The sequence below is a fragment of the Ambystoma mexicanum genome, chromosome 8 (assembly GCF_040938575.1).
Source record: "Ambystoma mexicanum isolate Mex_15411 chromosome 8, UKY_AmexF1_1, whole genome shotgun sequence".
Lineage (NCBI taxonomy): Eukaryota > Metazoa > Chordata > Amphibia > Caudata > Ambystomatidae > Ambystoma > Ambystoma mexicanum.
This window is the reverse complement of record NC_090929.1, coordinates 605,282,022-605,306,957: the sequence shown is the minus strand read 5'-3', so window position 1 is coordinate 605,306,957 and position 24,936 is coordinate 605,282,022.

Below are 24,936 nucleotides of genomic sequence, written 5' to 3'. Positions count from 1 at the left end.
GGATCTGACTCATTGGGTATGATACATACAGATTTTCATTGTTGTAAATATAGAGATGCATGGAGCATCTTTGAGTTGTCGTTGAACACATCCTTGTGAATAGCATTTGCACATGAGCATCTAGAGGACGCTCCAGACATCTCCAGATTTGTTCAAGTTGTAGGCTCTGTGAATCAGGTTTTCAGGAGCAGGTGCAAATCAGAGACGATCCCAGGCATCTCTTTATTTAATCCTTTGCAAATCTTTGTCATTTAGGCACATTTGTTTTTTTAGGATGCTCTTCAAGGATTAGCAGGAGAGCACAGTGAGGATCGTACCATTAGATCGAGCAAAGCAGTTCTAGATTCCTGGAGGCACCACTCTTCTATGTTGTTTCCCTATGATTTTTGCATTTGAACTCATTCTTCGGAGCTGCGGCACTCAAGATTCCACCTCTTTAGCTCGACCAACCAAGCCTTTCATTGTCCATCGCCGTAACTTCCTCCTAAAGCCTCTCATCATAACTGTGTTGGGGCCACCACTATCACAAAGAGTCTCTCAAAAATCTGTTAAGCAGGCTTTCAAATCTGTGACCCAGACTTGTAAATCTGTGTCATCATGACGAAAAGATGAAGAAAGAGCACCAGGAGCCCCATTTTAAGAGTTTTCAGTTCATTGTCCACATACTGTTGTTTTGTTTTCCAGTTCCACTCAACTGCACAGTCAAAGCTTCACAAAGGGTATGGTAAAAGGAAGAAAGGGAGAATTCTGCACAGCAGTTACACTACGCCAACGTAATTTAGGTGGATCATTACCTTGGTGATGGGTTCAAGGATCGACAGTGTGAAAGACAAAACACTCTAACATTATGGTGCCTCATCACCATTCTAAAGTAGAAACGTGTGTCCCATAATCGGATAACAGACGTCAGGGTGAGAATGAAAGGGAGACAAAATTGAAAGGTGGAATACTCCCCCATATAACTCTCTCTTTAAATATGACTCTCAAAGGTCAATAGTGATGTGCTTCAACCTGAAGGGCCTGATTATCATAAAAACATAAAAGAAACACTTTTTGAAATATCCCAAAAGTTGAAAGGTGTTGCAAATTATGTAGGCACCAATCTGTGTGAGAAACCTTAAATCATATTTGTAATTAATTGTGATTTTACTTAAGAATTGCATGTTTTATTTGGATGATTTGTCTACTCTGAGGTGTCTTTTTCTGGGGAACATTTCTGGGCTAGGCTTTTATATGTAAACCAAACTTCAAACTAGTGCATTCTAACAGAGAAAATAAAAGAGGAGGGGGAACGCAAGAGCGCACAAAAGCCACATATTCTCGACAGCACCCATCTCAGATAACATACAAAATTGCGAATCACTGTTAATCAACATCAAGCTCAATGACCAATCCAGCCTGCTGTTCCTCGTGATCTACAGACCGCCATCCTACAACCCCAACTTTTCCATGAATCTCACTGACGCCATTGCTAACCTCTCCACTTATTGTGACAACCTAATTGTTTTGGGGGACTTCAAGAATGGGTTAAAAATAGAAAATGATACCACAGCACACTCCCTCAACACCCCAGTGGAAAACCTCCACTTCAAACAGAAAATTGCCCCACCACACTGCTGGACACACCTTAGACCAGTGGTATGCAAACATCGTTATGCTGAGGCCACCTTTAGTAAAATAATTATTGATGAAAATCACCTTGAATAAAATATTATTGTTGAGCCCCCCCATGAGTAAAATATTGTTGCTGGCACCACAGATGCCATATCTGCATATATTTACTATTCATAGGAATCACTGTACTCCCTTTTTGAAGGGCCTTGAGACCCGCCTGGACATCCTTCTTGCCTCAGTAAGGGAGCCAGCCTCACAGTTTGAAGACCACTGCCTTAGACACAATCTTCTGCAGAGATGGACTCTTAACCACCATCGCACCGGTACCAATCATATGAGGCGATCACCATATGATCCCATTCACCATCAAAATCCCAAACCGCAGGATGACCACAAGCGTAAACCTCACTTTGATAAACAAAAGAAACTGGAAGAGCCTTGACCTGGAAATGCTACTTGAATCACCCAAACCAAGCACTTCCCAGCTATGTAGAATGACTCCGCACTCAGCAAAAGATAAACGTGACACCTGGATCACAGATACTAGAGACCAATTAGCACCTGAAAAACTCTTCAAACCGACTCCAAAGAAAGTTGTAGCAAGATGGTTCACAGAAGAACTGAGGGAATTCAAAAAAACAAACTGCAAATTTGAACAATATTGGAGAAATCACTTCTACCAATCGGACAAAAAAATATACAGACGACAAATCCAAATGCACAAATCAGCAGTCCTGAAACCAAAAAAAAAAGCGTATTACACTACAAGAATCCAATCGGCAACAAATCCACAAAAATAATTATTCAAAATCATCAAGGAAATTAAAAATCAAACCTCATGCAACAAAAGTTGGCCTACCAAAGCACACCCCCAGAACCTCGAGAAACAAGCACGCCACCACAACACACAATCATTTTGAACCTATAATCGAAGAAACTTTCAACAAACTAATAAAAGACACCAACATCGCAGGATGCCCGAGTGATGCAAGCCCATCAGGCATCTTCAAAAAACTCCTCAACCCCAAAACGCCAGCCTCAAACCTTTGACTACTAATGAACCTATTCTAACCACAGGAATAGTACCTAAGACCTCCAAATCAGCATACATCAAGCCCCTCCTAAAAAACAAAACAGGAATTGCAGAATACCCTACTAACCTCAGGCATATTTCGAAACTACCCTACCCAGCAAAAATCCATGCCAACCACATCTACAAAGGACTTTTCAACCTTGTAGAAAACAACAGAATACTCAACTACTCCCAAGTCGACTCAGACCCATGAGAGGAACTGAATGAGCACTTCTCTCCATATGGGATGACCTAAAAACAAACACAAACAACAGCACACAATCAGCCATCTTACTACTAGACATATCAGCCACCTTCGACACAATCAAACACACACCACTAATACAGAAACTGGAAGAATGCAGCATAAAGAATTCTGCACTACAATGGCTGAAATCTTTACTCATCAACCATGCAGAGAGAACACACTTACCGCCATTTACATCTAACACTAAAAACATCAACTGTGGCGTATCACAAGGATGAAGCCTCTCCCTGCTCCTATTCAACGTCTACATGGTCCCCCAAATGAAACTCATTTAAACCAATAGACTGACCACTCAAAACTATGCAGACAATGTCCAACTCATCTTCAAGATAACCTGTGCCCCCATGAACCAAAAAACACCATTAACAAATGCCTCTCAGACAGATACACCTGGGTGACGAACAACAATCTCGAGCTAAATACAACCAAAACAGAAATAATGATCTCCCCTCCAGAGTAGAATGCAACACAGACATACCTGACCTGGCCACTGTGCAGGAGAACCCAACCGGAGCCATTGTCACTGATAAAAAACCTGGGAATCCTCATGGACAATAGACTTTCTCTAGAACCACACGTCAACGCAATAGCAAAAAAATGCTTCTGCTGCGACCAATAAGAGGGATACTCTCTCACCTCAACATCCCACACAGAACCCTCACAATCATCTCCTTGGTACTAATGAGACTAGTCTACGTAAACAGCCGCTACCTTGGAATACAAACTACAATGCATCCAAAATACTGCAGCAAGACCACATCACACCAGCAATGAGAAATCTACACTGGGTACCAGAATAAAAAACACACTAACTTTAAAGCACTCTGCATCACCCACAAATCACTACATGGACAAAGAGCCACCATTTTCCAAGCTAAAAACAACCAGTACCAACCAGGAAGAAACCTAAGATCGAGCTGTGACGTCCAAATAGAAACAAAACTCTATGAGAAAAGGGATTTCAGAGGAACTGCATTCTCCTTTTTAATAGCCAAACTATTGATCTCGGAACCAAAGTAAATGAGAATGACGGAAGACCACTAAAGTTTCAGAAAATGAATGAAAACCTGTCTATTCAACTTACAGAGACAGGCATAAAAAACAAGCACCGCCACAAGCCATACATTGTGACTAAAGCCAACATAGGACAATGCTCATCGAAGAACCAACAATAAGCAACCCCACACCCAGAGCCAAGCAGAAACCAACTAATCACCCACTCCTCTTTTCCACACCTGCATACCTCTCAAATACTACAAACGCCCAAAATGGCCAGCAAAACTACACACACAAACCATAAACCCACCGCCAACCATGCCAAAACATCAAACAGCTGCAAACAACAATCAACCCAGCCACTAGACACTACCCCTCTGGACACAACAAGCCTAGTGCATAAAACAAAGCACACCCAGAAAGCTAACATGCATAGACGTCAGTTTCTCATGCTTCTGCAATCATCAACAGAAGAGAACAATTTCTATCCTGTACCTCTTCCCTCACTAACCAACCCCAATCACTTTTCTTAAAGAGCCATGTGAGCGCCTGGAGACCATGGAAATGTCATGGTGCACGGTATAAATCAACATGACGTGACATGACATAAAATAGTGAACTGGATATCCCAGCCCCTTTGATGAGTAGCAATTACCCTTGAGATGGATAGGGATGAAGATTTTAATTCATACATCAATAATCAAAACAACTCAGGTAGTTGGCAAAAGGAAGACTGTTTTAATATCAATTATCTAAAACAGGGAGCATAACGAACATCAATAAACTCGCTCGATTCTCTTACTCAAACATTCTTAGTAAAAACTTAGATCTTATAAGGAAAACTTGTCATCAAAGAACCTACGTATGTACTAACGTCACCCTATGTGGCAAACTGCAAAAACCTACGATTATGGGTGACTGGCTCTGAGTGAACATCTGAATTTATGATCCATACTAGTCTAAAAAGTGTGAGTATGTGATTGGTTACTTAACATCAGGTGGGGCAACTAAGCCCTCCTCTAAAAATGACCACTATGAAAGTCACTAAATACACAATGCCCCGTTGGTTTACACAACTATTGGACTCCTAAATACATGGTCCTCTACAATTGGTTGGCACTCTAACCTCCATCAGTACTTTTTCATCTACGTCTAGCAGCATTCAGGCTGGCCATCCAGGTGTTGTTGAGCTTGTTTTAACCATTGCTTCCCACCAATTAGCATATCAATCCATCATCACCTCAGTGGTCAACTGTCAATTAGGCTTTGAAGCTCAGCCTTGAGCTTGCTCTTAGCTCTGAGAAATTTAGGGAGGAAGAAGCACGGTCTACCCTCAAGCATTAGTGTGACCATTTTGTTTGTCCAACTCCATGCTTCCATGTGACTAGAGACCGTGGAATTGAGCCTTTTGGTGTATATAATACTATTTTTTAATAAACATCTGATGTCTTTCTTATTATGTTCATGCCTTCTGAACAGGGGTTTTGTTCTTTCACACAATTTGTATCCAATGTCAGTTTACTCCAGTTTGATAAAACCATGGCTTCATGGCTCGTCCAGCCTCGTCTGCTTAGATTCACTTTGTAATTCAATTTGCTTTTTAACTGCGACACAAGAGAAAAGTTGTCTTCTTGTTACTGTCCAGCACTGCTATAATGCGTAGTGGAAACATCCATCCTTCACTTGTCCATATGCATATATGCATATATTGGTGCTTGCCGCAATATATTCACTATAAAGCCAGGCTTAGAATTACTTTGTCTGCTTGTGTTTCTTTTGCATCTGTAGACATGTAAAATGACTCAATGTCTTCATCTGATTCTGTGGCATAAGCTTCTTCACCTTGATCCCAAGTAGTCACTTGTCCTTGATAATTTCTTGATGCCTTATAGAATATCTGCATTCTCTGGTCTTTGCATCTCTTCTATGTACGTCATCACAGCTCTGTGTGATGTATACTGCCCATGGTTGGTGACTTTACTATTCTTCTTTGCCGTTTATTGGTTCTGCTTCTTCCGGGACCATCATATTTTCTTGGATTTTCTTGTATGCAGGTATGGTTTTCTCAATGGGAACCATGTCTCCAGGAGTCTCTTTGCTGTTGGTGTTTTTACTGGTACTGCACAAAGTCTTTGTTGGTTCAACTGTTCTGTGTATGTCACATACTCTGGTTTCCAGCATACAGGTAAAAGGGGCGGAACGGTTGAGGTAGGGGTACTTGGATCCTCCTCTACACTCCCCTCTGCGTAACTTATCGACCACTCTCTCATCATCCTTCACATCCAGGCATTTAGGTCTGAAGAAAAGCTTCTTTGGGATCCATATCTTTATGACTTCTTTCAGACATTAAGCTGATTTAACATGCTCATCTTTGTTGCATTTTATGAGACTACATTGTCCACTTGGACTACAGTAGATCCATCTTCCTACATACTTCTTGTGATTCTTTGGATACAGGAACTTTGTCCCCTCAGGTGCATGGATACTGGTCTTCACAAAGTCTCTGATTTCTTCATCTGTCAGGTATCTGGCTTTCCATCCTGATTCAACATCAAACATGATCTTCATCCCTATGGCTTTCTTAGCTGTCTTCTAAATTGTGAGATTATCATCTTGATTACACAAAATGCAAGGAACACCAACACGACCAGTGCTCCAAGAAACTTGAACATGTCTGCCAACCCCTACTAACTATTTCCCTTTCTGCATGCACCTCTCAAACTCCAAACCAAACACAACCAAAACCTACAGCACAACAAATCACACAAACTTCACTACACTGCAACAACAAAACAAAAACACACATAGCCTTGCACAACAGTACACGATGACTACCGGCCAAAACACCACAGGCCCAGCCAACGGACCCACCGGGCTGAGGCCGCCAACAGCACATCACTGCCCTCGTGCACTTTTCCTGCTTCCTCCCACTAACTCAACCTCCCCTCCCGTTTCAGAGCCGCCAGAGCACCAAGGGACCACTCCGGTGGTGATAGTGCGCGGTACAAATGTCCTTTAATATTAACATTAACATCCATTGTGGAATCCAATTGAAGTGTGATCAAAACCAGCTGTCATCAGCAATGTCTTCTACTTTGTCTATCATCTGACCATGGAGCTTTGTCAGCATGTCTATGCCCTCTGTCAGAGTACCATTCTCGTCATCATGAGTAGGTATAAATGTGCAACATGATTCTCCGATTTCTGCACAAACACCTCCATCCATTGCTGTAATCCTGTCCAAAACATATATGTTCTGCAGAGTCATTAGTCTTATGTCTCTCATCTCTTCTCTGATAACAATGAATCCCTTTATATTTGTGTTAATTGTCTGTAGCAATTCCCATCTGGTGAGTTGATGCCACTTCGTATTTGCTCCAAACTGGATTCTCAGCATGAAAATTAAGGTGAACACTGATGAGGTCTGGTATGCTCATATGGAATGGAGTCAAAAGCTTCTATTGCCTTCGCTGAGAAATATTTCTCACTCTTCATCCTCATTATCAGCCCCGCAGATCCCTTCCTCCTCAGGTGAACATCTTCTTTTGGGAAACTGTCAAGGTGAATGTCACTTTTTGGAATCACCAATTCTGGAACATGGACATTCACTTATGAGCATCGCCCTCCCCAATCCTTGGGTAACTTCATGTGTGCCCTGGATCCACAAGCCCAATAATGAGCCAGGATAACTGCTGTACCATGTATCATTCCTGGAATGTCAAAGATTTGAACACAGTTCTGATTCTCTCCAACTTTCTTGTGCCATTATTTCTGAACCACAGCTTTGAACTTTCCAATGGCACTATCTGCAAGGGTCCTCCTCTATCTTCGACCCAAGTCAATAGCTTAGCAAGTCGTGGCTATAATGGCTATCAGCCATTGTCAATGGCAGATTTGTAACAACCAATGACCACCTAGACTGTGCAGGTCACCACTCTGTCTTCCCATCCGTCTGGTGATAACACTGATCCCCTGATCTGCATTTGTCCTCTGTTCTTCCACCTTCAAATGTCCTCTGCAGATTTTCCTGCAAACTCCAATTTGTGTTTACCTCACATCTGATTCCAGCTCCTTTCACTCCAGGCTTCTCATATCTGATCACGTGATTCTTAGTATGGGCTCTGTTTCTAGTCATTGTATCCTGGATAAAATCATCTTCAACTGGATCTGTCCATTCAGTTGCCCATTTGAGGTAGGCATCACAACCCATGAACTGGCCTCTGGATTTGCAAAGTGATTTGTGTGAAAGGCAATGTGCTGTCTGGACATCTATTTCAATAGCTATGAAGATTTTAGACTTACTCATACTGTAGGGCAGGAGTTAACACAGAAAGCATTCCTCGTTTGAGATGCTTCTTCCCACTTCTTTCATATGCTGATACCAGATGTTGTTTCCCAAATGAGCTGTACTGTCCAGGTAATCATATAGTTTGAAATCATCTTCTTGAGTGCTCTTTTTATTTCTCATTCTTATCACGTGACCTTCCATAATCATGTCATGAAGTGTACCAGCAAAACTTCTTCTAGCTGGATAAATCATAGGCACATATATCAGTGGACGGGGTACACCTACATTTGTTGTCTGAGTAGGAGAAAGTTCAGAAAGTTTCATCCTCTCAACATACCATTTGGGCATAAAAATGTCTCACAAAATCTCCATGGGTGTCTTTCTTCTAGGGATCATCTCTGGGTCATTTATCATAGACCAGGCGTGTTGACATGCATTACCTGTATAGGCTCCTCGTTTTGTCCTGTTTCTTGGGTCCTTACAGGGTCTCTAAGACACTTCTTGCATTTGAACAATTGTTAGTGACACTGATCTCAGACTCAGGTAATTTATAATCTTTTTTGGAACAGGAATAACTATATAGGGTCTCGGGTGCCTAGTAGTTGCCACAATTGCACCTTCCTTCTGCTCAGGAAGATTCACAGGAGCATTAGCTCCATTTACATCAATATAGTACAATGTGCCTACTGTCAGTGAAAGCAGTATGATTATGAAAAAAATGCAAGCATAAATAACACAGAGGAATGTCAATTTACAGCATCGATTTCGTGGACAACATGGATGTCTCTCTGCATCTGGCATTATTATATTACTGTTGATACTGCCCATTTTAATTGCCTAAGGAAGGAAAAAGTAATCTATAATACATCAGCATTATGTACTGTTTCTGGAAGCTGCTGTCTTGACTCAGCAATTTCGTCCTCGATCTTCTGTCTGCTGGATGATAAGAACAAACTCTTGATGTCTCCCTGGAACCAGTCTTTAACCAGACAAATTGTGGATGCCTCTCCAGCAAGAAGAAAATTGACCTTAGTATGTTTAGATAAGTTCAACGATACACACTAACTAGCAGTCCACTCCTCGAATCTGCCTTAAACCAGATGACATGATGAACTTCTTTCCGTATGAAACAAAGAATTCTGTCTGACCAGCAACCTCTCCATCTGTCCCTCAAAGGAAAGTTTCACTCTGGTCTTATATTTCTTGCAGAATAGGCATTCACTTGCAGTATGATGCCTCTCAAGATTTCATTTAGTGCTGCACTGTTTCTCGGATCCCTTAGGAACATGTGCACATCAGTGTGTCTTCCAACAAGTTGCGGGTATTCTTCAATCAGACAATGAAAAACCACACCAACTAGTCTGTGAGCCTCATCAGCGGATATGGGCATTTGTTCTTTCCCCACTATATTCTGGCAACTGCATAATTTGCTCAATAATTGCTTTGAGCAACCTTCTTACTATTGGACTGTTCTTAAGGATATTGTAGAAAAATAGAAACACTAGTAGTTCTCCCCACAATAGCCAAATACATGCGCAGAATGAAGATAAAAACTTCAAATATGATCCTTGAGATGTTGTCATTGACAATCACCATGGGCAAATCCAAACAGGAACTTAGTAAAGAATGAATCAGGGTACTACACCACCTTCCAATTATTGAAAATGAACTTAGAATTTGTCATATTTCTCTTCTTATCAAGGCTTAAAGCATGCCTCAGTGCAAAGGTAATAATGCTTCTGTGGGTTTAAGAACAAAAGATTTTTCTTTCACCCCGAAATTACATCACAGAGTGTTCGCATCAGCTTCCCTTAACCCTTTCAGCCACAGTCCAATGAAATCTTTTCTTTCTACTCGACAGCCTCTGCGTCCTTCTTCCTCATCATAGATGTTGTCTGAATTTGCTGAGGTTCTTCCCCAATGCTTGCTTCTGATCGGGGTGGGGCAGAGGGGATTCTCCAGTGTAAAGTTTGACATCGCCTAAAAAAGTCCAAGCACGTCTGCCTTGTACTCTGACTGCAGATGGAGTGACGTCTTCCATAATGAAAGGGCCATTAAATCTTGGCTTGTGCCACTTCCTCACGATGTTACGGATAAAGACTGCATCTCCAGGGAATAGTTGTTGAGTACAAAGTTCTTGAACACTACTTGTTGAAGCATCTCCTTCTGTATTCTGTACTGCCTCACACCCTTTTCACCATAGCTGACCTCAAATGACATAGATACTTGAAGTCATGCACATAAGATACTCACGTAGCTCTATTCCTAACAGTTCTGTGGTAGGCTGAACATCACTTCTTACTCTGAATGGAGGTGTGTGGGGTGTCCTCATCAGTCTCCCTGTCACTATCTCATGGGGGGTGAGATGGTGGTCCGAACATGGTTGGTTGCGTTATTCACATAATGCCAGTGGTAGGCAATGCAACCACCCTTTCTCCAAGGTAAGCTTCAACTTGGCTATTCTTTCTTTAAGTAAGCCATTGAGGCGTTCACAGATCCCGTTTCCTTGTGGATGATAGGCCTAAGAGAACTTGTGCTTTATACCAAGCAACAAGCTGATCTGCTCAAATGTTTGATTCACAAAATATGGGCCATTGTCTGACCTCATTACTTCACATACCCTCCATCTGGGAAACACTTCCCGTAATAGGAATTAAGCTGCACAAGTAGAGTCTGGGTGTGTACACGGACCAGCCTCAATCCATCTTGAAAAAGGACAAACTACAACAATCATGTATCTATACCCATTACGTACTTGCAGCATGTCGACATAATCGATATGCAAATGCAGAAAGGGGCCAGTAGGTCTCAGAATAACTCCCCTAACTGTGTCCAGTGTATGCCCAGCCATATATTTTGACACATGATGCATTTCACTTCATAGAACACAACATACTCTAACAAATTTGGTACAAACCAATCCTCTGCAATAGTTGCATCGAGGTTCTCTCTAGTTGTGTGCGCAGGGTAGTGTAGCTGTTCCAGTGCCACCTTTATTAAGGCTCTAGGCATCACTGGTTTACCAGTGCTGTCTTGACACCACAAAGCTTCAGAGCGGTTTAAAGAACACCCTCTTCATGTCCATAAATCATTTTCATCTTGAGGTGTGTCCCCCTAAATTTCCATCAATTGCGTTCTAGACAAATCACTATATCTTTCAGACACGTTCATCATTACAACCATTTTCTAATTTACATCAAGCGTTTCAAAGGTCATTACATTTTCTGAACATGCAGTGAGTTTCGCTTCCTTGTCTGCTGCTTGGTTTCCATGTGAGATAAAGTCTGTCCTTTTGGTGTGTGCTGCACATTTAACGACTGCGATGACTACTGGGAGTTGCAGTGCCTTAATAAGGCTGTCTAATAAGGTGGCTTGCTGCACTCGCATGCCCTCCACTCGGGGGTAGCCCCTCCGTTTCCAATGTGCTAACCCTGCATGCACCGTTGACATCACATAGGTGGAGTCACTGTACACTATTGCTTCTTGGTCTGCATGATTCTCAAGCATTACTATCAGCCCCAATAGCGCTGCAGCCTGTGCTAAATAGTGAGATGGGAATCATGCACTTACCAATGTCTGAAACTCCCCATTGGCTGTGTGTATTACCACAGCAGCACCGTGTATCTCTGTCCATAATTTTGATCAATTCTTGAAGAACAATCAATAAAAACAATTCCTCCACCTGTCAAGGCATTTTCTTTTATCCTTGGGATTTCGTCATAGAACTCTTCATAATTTGAGCAATCATGCGCCTGCTCATCTTCTGCCAGTGGTTCAGCTACAAACATGGTAGGATTCGCTATTCTGCATCAAACTATTTTGATCGCGGAATTTGATATGACTACCTCATAGGCATTAGCCCTTTGAGAAGTGAACGTGCCTTTTGGTTTCTCTAGAATGGCAAATAGTGCGTGCTCGACAAATAACGTCATAGAGCATCCCATCACTATATTTGCATCTTTCTTTATAGTGAACGCGGCGGCGGCCAGCGATTGTTTGCACAGAAATGACCTCTCATTACTGGGTCCAAAATCCCACTGTAATATACAAGGAGCTTGTGCCCCAATGTGGTTCTCTGTGTAAGGGCTGCTGTCATAACAGTGCCATCTGCATGCAAGAATAAAAAGAATTTCTCAGCATAATTAGGAATCCCTAAAACTGGAGCTGTGCAAATTGCTTTTTGCAACTCGTCAAACCTTTCTTCCATTTCCTCAGTCCACACAATGTTTTCTTGCATTGTCTGTGCTTTCTTTAAAGCCTGCAGCAAAGGCCTGATAGATAAGCTGTAGTCAAAGACCAATGCTCTGACATAGTTACATAATCCCAGAAATCTCTGCATGTGCTTTATCGTATGTGGCTTTGTAGTTTTCAAAATAGCCTCAGCTCTCTCAGGAGTAACCTTCTTTCCTTCATGTGAAATCAATTGGCCAATGTACAACACTTCTTGTTGACAATACTTTGACTTCTCTTTGTCAACCTTATATTCTTTGTCAGCAAGTGTAATCATCAGCTGAACAGAATCTCGTCTACACTCTTCCTCTGAAGTGCTGAATACCAAAATGTCATCTACATATTGCAACACAACACTTTCTAAATTGATATTGCTTAAATCCATTTGCAGGACTATATTGAAAATCGATGGAGACTCACAATATCCTTGAGGTAATCTTGTGCTTTTTAACTTAGTCTGTGTGAACTTGAATGACGTCAGATCCTGTGAGTCTTTGTGCAATGGGATTGAGAAAAACACATTTTTCAAATTAAGCGCAGTGAAATATTGTGCTCCAACAGGTATATTACATAAGATTGTAGCCGGATTAGGACCTAGATGGAACTTGGCCTCTAAAATCTGGTTAATCGGTCTAAGATCTTGAATTAGTCTCCAAGACCCCCCCTTAGATTTCTTGAAAGGGTACACTGCGGTATTACATGGTGACTCTGCCTTCACTAAGATACTCTGATGCATCATGGAAATATTCTTAAAAATACCTTCATCTGCCTCTCGAGACATGGGATACTGTCATGCTTGAGGTAAAATTGCTTCTGGTTTCAATTTAATTTTCACTTCTCCAACCTCCTTAAATAGGCCTACGTCATAAGGACCTGTAGTCTATAATGAGACTGGCGCTTTTCCCATGTCTTCATCAAAATGCTCAGGATGTTTTTGTGCTAGCATCATTTCCTGAGGCACCTCTCGTTTGATTACTCTCACCCAATAAGTAATACTCATATCAAATATCACTTCCTCATCAGATGGATGATCTCCAAATAGATTGTCATCAGTGATGTCAGTCAATCTGTAACCTTCCTTGATGGCAATTACTGCACACCATCGTCTGCCTCTATCATCGTTTCCATCAAGCAAAGCCATTTCACCTCGCACTATAGCTGCTTGCAGCTCTAAGGGAAAAACTAGTCCCTCTTCTTCATGCATAGGTATTTTTGGTCTAAACAGGAATCAATCGGTATTCTGATCGTTCTGACTACTAGGCCTGGTAGTCATGTCTATAGAATGCTTACTCCATAATGAAAAGCCTCTGGTTCTAAAGGTGTTGCTCTCATGAAAATGCCATAATAAATTTGCTTACATTTAAATTGTGCATTCCTGTTGTTGAACACACTGTGCCTTCATCAGTTAATGAGATTGTCATATTCAATTTCGTCATTAAATCTCGAACCAATACATTGACAGGTGTCTGCCTTGAATATAGCAAAGGCACCTTCATGTCACATTCTTCTATAGAGATTGGTAATTCTTCAGTAAAAGGAACTCTACTTGCAGCTCCTGAAAAACCCTCAGTATTCATGGCATTAAAAGACATTGAAAACTTTCCATCTCGTATACATGAGCATGTTGTACCTGTGTCTACTAAAGACAAAAAACATGTATCTCCTATATTGATGTCTACCCTCGGTTCCTCATGAGGATTCGGCATCACAGATAGTACTGAACACATCAAGTCTCCCAGTGAGCTGTCCTATTGTGAGTACAGCCTCATTCCATTACCTGAAAGGATTTGCTCCATCGACAGTGACACCCCCTACTCATTAACTGTCCTGTCTGGTACTCTGCTGAACCTGCATTGGTGAGTGCTGCGACTGCACCACTAACTTCTTGTGTTGCTTCTGTACAAGGTCTGGGAGCCCTTTTCACAATATATGATAGAACACAGGTGTAGATTTTCCACAAGATCCGCACGTCTCCAAGGACCACTGTTCCTGAAAATTCTGAATGTAAACAAGTGGATCATTATCGTCCTGCATCTTTTTCGTCATTATAGCTCCCATATTGGACATGTCTGGATACAGTACTCTAAGCGTTTTCCAGACCACCACTCTGCAATTATTGCAATTATTGAATTGTGCTCCATCATGAGCAGTGTTAACTGTAGAAACACCAGTATATCCCGCCCTTGTCCATATGTCACCAGCTCTCTCACCAAGAATGGTGATCAGGAGACCCTTAATGTCCCCTATAGCTAATGTATTTCCCCCGTCAATTTTTCTAACTCATGTATCCATTTCCCAGTGCCAAAGATTAAACTCAGGAGTTTACACCTTAAATTATCCTTGTCCATCTGGGGCCATAGTATATAATATGGTCTGTCCCCTTCTTTCCCCAATAAGGGAAACTTTGATGCCCCAAACTCATTCTCATCTCTCATCATTTGTCTGTCTACCACAGGGACAATATTCCCACATCGCCTTCTTCCTGGTAGCGACTCCCCCCTCTCACCATGTAGTTGCCCTATAGATCATTCTAACTATGTCAGTGGTTCTGATGCCCTAGTTACAGGTGCATTGAAATCTGACCTTCTTACTTCTTTCTCCATTGAGAAACATCGCTCAGGACCACATACGTTCTCTCTCTATTCCCCATGGAAGGTATCTCTATCTTTGTCTGACATTTCTTGTGCCCAACTCCTGCCGCTGCTCTCCTCATCAACTCTATTCAGAGTCAGTCTATCTAGAGACAATTCCTGTTGCATCGTACTACATGAGGCTCCCTCAGTGTCATACAACTCTGTGCTCTCGAGCCGATAATTTTTACCTTCTCTTTTAATTGTTTCTGAGCTTTCATATAATGATATGCTTTATTGATCGCTTCCCCAATGCCCATAGAGTCAAACTCGTCTTCTAGATTTACTCTTGACGGGTCCAGTAATGACTCGTATTCTGGAAAGAATTCCTCTATATCCTCCCTTTGCTACTTCTGGTTCAGGGTCTCTTATCTCCTTTTTCCATATGATCGAGCTTGCATGCTCTCTGCCTTCTTTTACGTTCTATATCATCGTCAAATTCTCTTTGTTTCCTAGCTTCCTCTCTGACTCTGTCTTCCTCCTGTTTCTTCATATCCCTTCTCCCGTTTGCACTGCGTATCTCCTCATCCTTTCGTCTCTGTATTCTCTTATCCCTTAATTTCTGTTCCTCCTCTTCTATTCTTTTTCATTCTAGCCTTTCCTGCTCATTGATCACTCTCTGTCTGTGATCTTGTTTTCTTTGTTCGTCTGCTCTCTCTTGTTTTCTTAACTGCTCCCCTTGATATAACTTCTCTCATGTTTGCCTATCCTTTCTTTTTGCTCCTTTGTCTTTCAATTGTTCCTCTCTTTCTTTATCTTTTTATCTTGCTCATCTTGATCTTCCCTTGGTCTTACATCCTTGATGCCTTTACCATCGAGTTTAAGCAAAATCTGACCACCCATCTATTCGTTCTGCAGAAGTGCTATTTCATCAGCTTTATCTCTTTCTCCCTTCCAATTCTTTATTTCTCTTCCTATATCTAGAGATGTGCTTACTCGATTACTTCTCTCTTTATCGCGTCTCTCCCTGTCCCTCGGGACCTTAGAGATTGCATCTCTCTCCGTATTTTTCTCTGGACCCTCGTCACTACTTTGCGTACGTGACTCATATGCCGGGTTGCTATACCCTGTCGCTGCCTTAAGCTCCCTCAATAGGTATAACCCATAGCCTTTCTTGCTCTCATCTTCTATTTCAGCTGGGGCAGGGGGAGCAGAGGGCTCCTCAAACCCCTCTTTGCTTACATTAAGTATCCAATCTACAGGTGGTGGTTCATCTCGCTCCACATGGTACATCTTCTAAAGCTCTTGGCTAGTTAATCGCTTGTCTAGCATTTTCCCCGTGTAGGACTGCCTTCGATAGTGACCCTCCTTGCGGCCACGGCATAAACCTTTCATCCGCGGTTCCTTTAACCCATTCTGCACTGTACTATCTAAGTTTAGGTGCATGTTTCGGCAACTGCTTGCTGAGATGCACAAGTGGAGTAATATTCTCCATTCTCAACTCGTCTACTCTTAACCTGTTTAACAATTGCTTATTTTTAATTGCATATGTAAAAGGTACGTTTCAGAAAAATGATACAATATGAGCGAGCACCAATAGTCGCAAGCTCCAATCCCGTTAATCACAATTTTTACTTTAATCTTGCTAAAAAAACATCAAATTCAATTTAAAACAATACATTCATTTTTTACGTTGATGCATAGCTCTCCACTCACACGCTTTTGGCGGGTGTCACCTGCTTTGTAAAGAGCTGACTCACCCGCCAAGCCCCCTGCATGCCCATTCATTCCATTGGGCTCTCACCCATCAAAAACAAAATCGGGTGTTTTCACCTGCCTTTGCGACACAAATGGTTGACAGCTATGGTTTATGTTGTCATCATTTTCAAAACTACATAAAACAAAACAGACAAACTCCACTGGCCACATAAATCTTCTATGATCTTCTCTTTAAGACTCGTCTTGCCCTCTAAACTTTTCATACAAAGTATAAATTAACCTTTTTAGATTTGCCTTAAACGTTTGTAAAAAACGCAAGCCATGGTGTATTCTCTTATTTTGGCCTCTCTCATGATATTCTATTGCTTGACCACACTCAAGTCAATATCTCATTCCCCATACATATATATATATATATTACATGGACGTGCTAGCGTCCATGTAGTTATGGTTAAGTTGGTGTTTCCATAGGAAGAACATTTTTTGAGTGGCTTATAACTTCGCTCCCTCTGGACGAATCCTCACCAAATTTTGCAAAAAAAGTATATGGCCCACTCTGAAGTTTTTTGCAAAGTTTGGAGAGGTTTGGTCTGGGGAGGGGGGGCAAAGTAATAGGGGGGAGGTCCCAAAACTTTTGTTTTTTCCCATAGACATAATGGGGAAAAACTTTGCGCACGCCTACAGCCCAAACCGCTGGACGTATTTACACCAAATTTGAGGCAGGAGCGGGGGCTTGGTCCCGAAAGCGTGCTTTTGCAAATTTGGTATAAATCCGTCCAGTAGTTTTTTTTAAAATGACCAAAATGTAAGGCAAAAAAAATTGTGATATCTCCGTTCGCTTCGCAGACGGACTTTCCTGTTCGTTCCGCGGACAGTGCCCTGATTGGCCGAGCGGCATGAGTGATGTCCGCGGACACGCGACGTGTTCGCTGATTGGACGGCGTGGGGCGTGGAGCACGTCAGATTTTTGGTGGCACCCGCCATCTTGCATTCGCGGACGACCGTGGACAGCGAGGTGAAACTTGGTTTAAAAATTGTATTTAGTGGAGTGTGTTGGTGTGTAAGAGTGTTTGGGGAGGGTGGGGGAGTATGAGATAGGTGCAATGTTGTATTTTTTTTATGTGCTAGACGCTTTTGTTGTGTTTGATTTGTCTGCGGAAAACACGGCTGTTCTGAAAAATGTTTGTAAATAAACAGAATGGATTCGGTGTCAAGTTGAAAGTGTTCTAAGAAGAAGCGTGGGGTCCTGGAATTTTTCCCAAGGGGTGTCCTGAAGACGTTGTCTGTATTGTTCGTTGTCAAGCTGAAAGTGTTCTAAGAACACTCGCAGTGTCCTGAAATGTTCGTACATAAAGAAAATGGGGGTGTCCTGATGACGTTGTCCGTATCGTCCTCTGGCAAGTTGAATGTGTTCTAGGAACTTCCTTGTGTCCGCGGACATTAAAATGTTTGAAATGCTTGAATCTATGGGTGTGATATGCTGCGGTGGTTGTGGCCAGGACATAGAGTCTTGGGTGCATGGTGCACCGTAGCATATCACTCTCATAGTGGCTTATAAATTTGGGTCAAAAACAAATTTATAAGGAACAATGTTATAAGCCAGTTTGGGTGTGATATGCTGCGATGGTTGTATTTATCATGTTGTACTTACTATTTGGTTTAGTAACGGGAGTCCATGTTTTTCTTGTTCATTTCTGTGATAAGAGAAAATAGCATGTTAGTATTAGTATTTTATAAAGACTTATTACATTGTACAATCACATTTTTTTCTTTTTTTTGACCCTCCTATTAAGTAGATGACAAACCAGAGTACCGTGCAATTTGCTCAGTTTCTGTGTTTGTTGCTAAAATCATTGGGTCTGTGGGAGAAAAGAAATCCATGTTGGATTAAAAAAAAACCTTTTTTTGTTATGCTACAGTTTATTTGTTTGTTTGTTTTCAGTGTTTACTTGTTTACTTGTTGTTTCTGGCTAATGCTTTATACATTGGATTGTTCCAGTTTTTGGGAGCAGTAAGATATTAGGTATTTGTTTGGATATTGTAAAATTTTGGAGCAGTTCGATACCAGTAGGGGTATTCCAACTGTTTATTTTTTTTATATAATTTTGTGGTATTGCTTTATCTATTTGGATATTTCGAAATTTTGGGACAGTTAGATACCAATTGGCGTATTTTAACTGTCTATTTTTTGCTCTTATTTGGATATTTCTAAAGTTTGGGGCAGTTAGATACCAATTGGCGTATTCTAACAGTGTATTTTTTGCTCTATTTGAGTGGTATTCATTTATCTGATTAGTTGTTGTAGCATCTTTGGGCAGTTAGATAGCTTTTAGAATATTGTGACAGTTTATATTTTTTTACTACAAGTGTACTTAAGGATTAAGTACAGTTTAGTTATCAAATTTTGGTTTTAAGAACATTAAATAAGCGTTTGTAAGATTTGCTGGTAATCTCTGCTTTAGAGTAACGGTACTATCATTATATTCAAACCATTCACATTTCTTTTTTATATATGCAGTGTAGTTCCCTGAGTTGGTTGTGGCTCCTGCGTGGTATATTATACCTACTGTTGTGAAGGTTTTCCTACCAAGTGATATTTGACCATGTGTGAATCCAGTCAGCTTGCAGTTCTTTTTGGTACAATCTGCATTGTAACGGTGAAGCATTAGTATTACGTATTTACTATGTGTTTGTATTACTAACGTGGAGCGATTATCTGAATTGCAGGTCGAACATAATCTACCGTGGTTTGCATTTTGTACAAGTTGCTGAAATTGAACGGATTCTCAATTAGGTATTGATATATACACAAAGCGTTCATTGGGGATGTGTTCTTGTGTCACATTGTTGCAGAGAGTGCATGCATGTTTCCACATATATGAAATCTGGAAGATTTCATTTATAGGTATGTTTTTGTTTTCCAGTACTAATAGTAAGTACATTAGAAATTATTGTGGATCTTCCTGTGAGTTTATAGTGAATTTCACCATTCCAGCACAGTAGTCCAATTGTTGTCTTATTCCATAAACACCATACGTGTTGTCAAGATTGTTTGCTGTGTTTCTGTGACGTACTAACATTTGCAAACACAATGGGTCTGTACTGTGTAATTAAATGTTCTCAACAATTGGTGGTAATTGAAATAGAATATTCATTGCTACATTTGCGTAGCAACTTACACCAACTATATTTGAGAGTTTAAATGGACCAGGCAGTTCTGTATCTAACTGCTTTTTTTGGAGTTTGTCTTCCTTCTTTGAAGAAGTACCTGGTTTACTTTCCCTAATTGATTCTTTTTTGCTTGTGGCACTTGATGAAGTATTGCTTTCTTTTACTCTCTTTGGAGGATTTGCAGTGACATCCTGTTGCTTTTCTGTTTGATTTATTTTTTCTTTTATAATGTTTTTTGTGGAACAGAATATGTGTTTAGATGGGGAGTATATAGTGAACGAAGTCTATTGTATTCTAAAATCCAAGGAATATCAGCGTTCATTTTACTTGCATCAAAGTTGATTAGAAATAGACCATCAAGTGTACGTAAGCGTGATAGTGCTACGTAGCTCATGCCTTCTTTAAAGACTGTGTTACCAATGTCTATCATTGCTTTGTCTAGGGTAAGACCTTGTGATTTATGAATGGTGACTGCGTATGCAAGAGTTAGAGGAAATGTTTCTGTGCGTACATACATGTCTTTGAAGAGAAGGAATCGAGCTGTTGAGCGTCCTATTCTTTTTACTTCTGAAAGTTTGTCAAAGAGAATATTGACAAACTGAATTTTGTTGTCACATGGGTATGTTTGAAAGCCAACAACTGTACCCAGTGCTCCATTAACTAGTCCTTGGACCACGTCAAGGTTACGTTTCAGCATTACTCTGCATACTAAGGATAATTTTAATATCTTTTCCAAGCCTGCTGTGTTTGAGATTGATTTTTCTAAACTAGTCTTGTTGTGGCTTGGTCACACATGGTTAGTGTCATGCCATGTACATCTAGTTTGTCTGTGGCGCTAATTTCCATTATTGGTTGCATTTCTTTACTTAACATTATTTCATTTAATATGAAACAGCTTGCAAGAGTTGGCATTAAGGCCATACAATTGACATTTTTGTGGCCTAATTGTTCCCTAACATCTGTAGTACATGCATTATCACCATACAGTGCATGAATGTGCCCGGTTTTCAATATTGCTTCTGCTTCTTTAGAAAGTATACCAACTCTGATACATTTTAAGATGTTGGCATAAGTGAGATCTGCAGATTGGCGCATGTTTTCTGTTAATTCTCTGTATTGGAAATGTTGCCAAAGGTTGACATTTCCTATGCTGCCAACAGTTTTACGGCAGAGTTTGTGTCCTAATGTTTTAAAAATAGGCTCACCTTTTACTGGTGTCAATTGAAGAAGATCTCCGAAAACAATAATGTGTTTTCGTGCAAAGAGCTCTTCATAGTTTGTTTTGAGTACTTCTTGTAATCTGAGGTGAATCAAAGCCAACATTAGGTTGGACACCATGCTCTCTTCATCTATTAGTAGCATTTTCATTTGTTTCAATACTCTGCGTAGTTCCATTGCAGCTTCTGCAGAAAGTTTGTAATAATCTAATTTGTTTTGGTGGTCTACTGGCAGGAGTAGTAATCGGTGTAAAGTGACACTACCTATGTTGTAGGCAGCTAAATCTGTGGGGGCAGTGACAACAGCTGACAGTTTGTTGTTTGTCAATTGTTGTAGGAACTTACTGATGATTTTGATTAGGAATGTTTTGCCAGAACCAGCTTCACCACTGACATACAATAGTATAGGTTTGTGATTTTGACAGGTGCATTCTTTGTTTTCATGTTGTACACCATGTGCAATTTGTTTTGTTACTTCTTGAAAAATGCTACGTTGCTCATTGTTTAGCTTTGATTGTAGTTTAGTTAAGTCTTCTTTATCTTCATACTGACACATGGTGTTTTCTACTTCTATCATAGCTAATTCTGCCTCATTTGTTATTAGTGGGTCTCCCAGTGGTTCTTGGCTTCCTGTGACAGAAGGTTGACTACTGTCAGGAGTGTCCTTATCTAGTTGGACCTGGAGTTCTTCTTCGTGTTGCTGTTCATTGTGCAACATCGTTGTGTACTGTGCAAAGTTTACATCAGTCATACTGCTTTCATTTGCTTTGAAAGCATCTTTATATGAGTCATAGTTATCTAGTATTTCTTCTTCTTTTCTCCATGGTTTAAAGAGTTGTAGCAGGGACATGTAATATACTTCTTTATGTTGAGGAGTCTTTAATGACAATTTGATATGATTAATTAAATTTGGTTTGGTGAGTTTTACTAAGCTGCCTTCACAGTTTGTCACTCTGTATTTACGGTTTTGTTCATCAGATTTTGTATTATTTTTGTATGTGTAGTTTTGGGCTACGTGGTATAGACACATGGTTTCCAAAGTGGTAGTCCTGTTAGGGTAGTATGTGTCCAATAAATTGCTTTTTAAAATGTCTTGGCTGTTAGGATTATGTTTGGCTATTGTTTCTATATCTTCATATGATTTTAGAACTCTTTTTCTAGATTTAGCTTGACCAAGACTTAGCCATACTATATTTGCAGATTTACCATACAATGCAGTACCAGTTAATCGATCAGCTGCTTCATAGGATCCACATTCTCTATGGGACAACATTTTTATGCCCAAGCTGTATAATTTATGAGACACTGTTTTATCTGATGACAGGTCATTCCAGAGGTCTTGGAGCTCTGTCTTTTCTGATTTGGTTAAGCATGCTGTGACATGTCGTGCAACTGCATTAGAATTGTCTGAAATGTACTGCACATCTATTTTTGAATTCAATAAGTGGGCAATGATTGCATTGTAATCATTGATATATTTTTCTTCTTTTCTTTTTATGCAATATGTATTTTACGTGACTTACCTTTAACCCTATGTCTAACTGAAGACATGAGGTTGTTCACTTTACCTGTATTTGTAACTGGTCTAGGGAAACCAAATCGGCATTTGGTGTAGTATTTCCCTTTGTTTTAGTATTTGCAACGACAATATTTGACACATTTGTGTCTTTGGAATTGTAAAATTTTTGCATGAAGATCACTATTTGTGGATTCTGATGGAATTTCACAAGTGACATATTTTTCATTAAACTGTAAAACAGTGGCATCACTGTCTTGACCAAATTTAGGAGCATCTTTAATCCATAAAAGCATGTGGACATGTGGTGCTCCTCTGGCTTGGTATTCTTTTCTCCAAAAGAAGTGTTGCACTTCTCCAAGGGGAGGAACAGTTGTATTACAAATAAAATGTAGCATAGCAATGAAACAATGGTGAAAATATCTTGAAACATTAACAGGATCCTCAGAACAAAAGTTTTCCAGGTATTAGTATATCTATGTTTGTTTTGTTTTCGTTTGATATGCGTAGGAAAGCATGTAAATCTTCCCATGCATATTCTGTACAACTTAATGTAACAAACCAAGTGGGTGGGCCAAGGTTTCTGATCATACAACGTACATCTCCGTGACGTCGAATCCAGTACTCTTCAGTACCACGCATATTTGCTGATAGATTTGTAAGATTTGCTTGTAAAACCTCATCTTTTTGTTGAACTTTTTGTAATAATTGTGTAGCTGTCATATTTTGAAAGTGTGATCCTGATTTTAATATGTGTGCAACTCCGTAACATAAAGTTGCTAGTTCACTTTCAAAGAGTAGGTGGAATATGTATTCCACATTTTGTCGAAATCTGGGATCTTCAGAATACATTCGTAATGAGCGATATTCTGATGCTGATATTTGAATAGGTCTATCATCGTATCTTCCTCCTTTGCCAGTTGGAAAGAGTAGAGGAAAAGCATGTGCTTCTATACTTTTTTCCCATATGCTGATTGGTGATCCTTTTGTTTGACGCATTTGGTATGTTTCCAGTGCATTTTCTATGGTGTCATTAGAGTGCAATGGATGAATTGTATATTGGTCTAAAGTGTTTGATATTGTAGCAGGATCTAGGAGCTCGAATTTACCAGCTTCTTGTGTCTCTTGAATTATTTCAGTTGTATCTTTCAAGTTTTCTTCAATATTAATTTCTTTGTGATATTCATTATTCTCTTTAAGATATTGCAGGGCTTCTCTAACTTTATGTAAATCTACCAGTTGTTGCCAAATTATTTTGTCTTTTGTGGGTACTCCATTTACCAAGATAATCAAAGATTGTTGCATTGGACGTTGCACTCCTAGAGTGTGCACATTTTCTTTTAGATCTAATGGTAAATACACTACTTTTCCACAAATACCTTTCACTAATTCAGAGGTAGGTAATTTTGCAGTTTTTGGTTGAAGGCATATTATTGCTTGAAATGGGTGCACTGTTTGAATTATGATGCTCTCATATAAATTAAGTTGTTGAAGGAGGTTTTGGTAGTGGATATAATTCCAAGTTATTTGTGATAGCACTTGAAGGAGTTTGGTTGTTGTCAAGTTTTGTAGTGCAGTAACTGCAAAGTATTATGGGGTCAGTTATTTTGTATTTGTTTTCTGCTATAAGGTAGAGAGCTAATTCAAACCATTTAGATTCTTCATTGTCTTCTGTTTTGTATGATAGGTCTACAGTTTCTGTGTTACTTTTATAAAAAGTTCTGCGGCAACATACACACACGTGGTTTGGTACTTCAGCTGAAGTACTTTCAAATGTTAGTATTTCTTTTTTGTATGTGTGTAGTGAAAGGTTGCCATGTGCAGAATTGTTATGAAGTTGGTTTACAGCTAATTCATCTTGTAAGTGGGTTTCACTTCCAAAATATTTAGTCTGGATATAGTCGATTTCTTTTAGTAGGTCTTTTGCTGTACCATGTAGAAGAATGTTATTTAAATAGGCTAGTGCTAAAGCAGGACATTTAGCATAGTACAGTTTATAAACTAGATTTCTTATACTTGTATGATGTGTTGATATCCTTTTGATATCATGGAAGGTTGTTTTGCAAGTAGGTCCTGTAATGCAGGCCAATGAATGTCCTTGTAGTCCTGTGTACTTGCGTACTGGACAAGCATCCATATTTTGCAGTAGTTTAATTTTGATTTTGTCTTTGCTTTTCACATATTGATTGAGGAATTGGCGTAAAGACTTGAACATTTTTTGGGAATGTTACACATTTACGTGCATGGCCATTTGTACACTAGATGTTCTGATTCA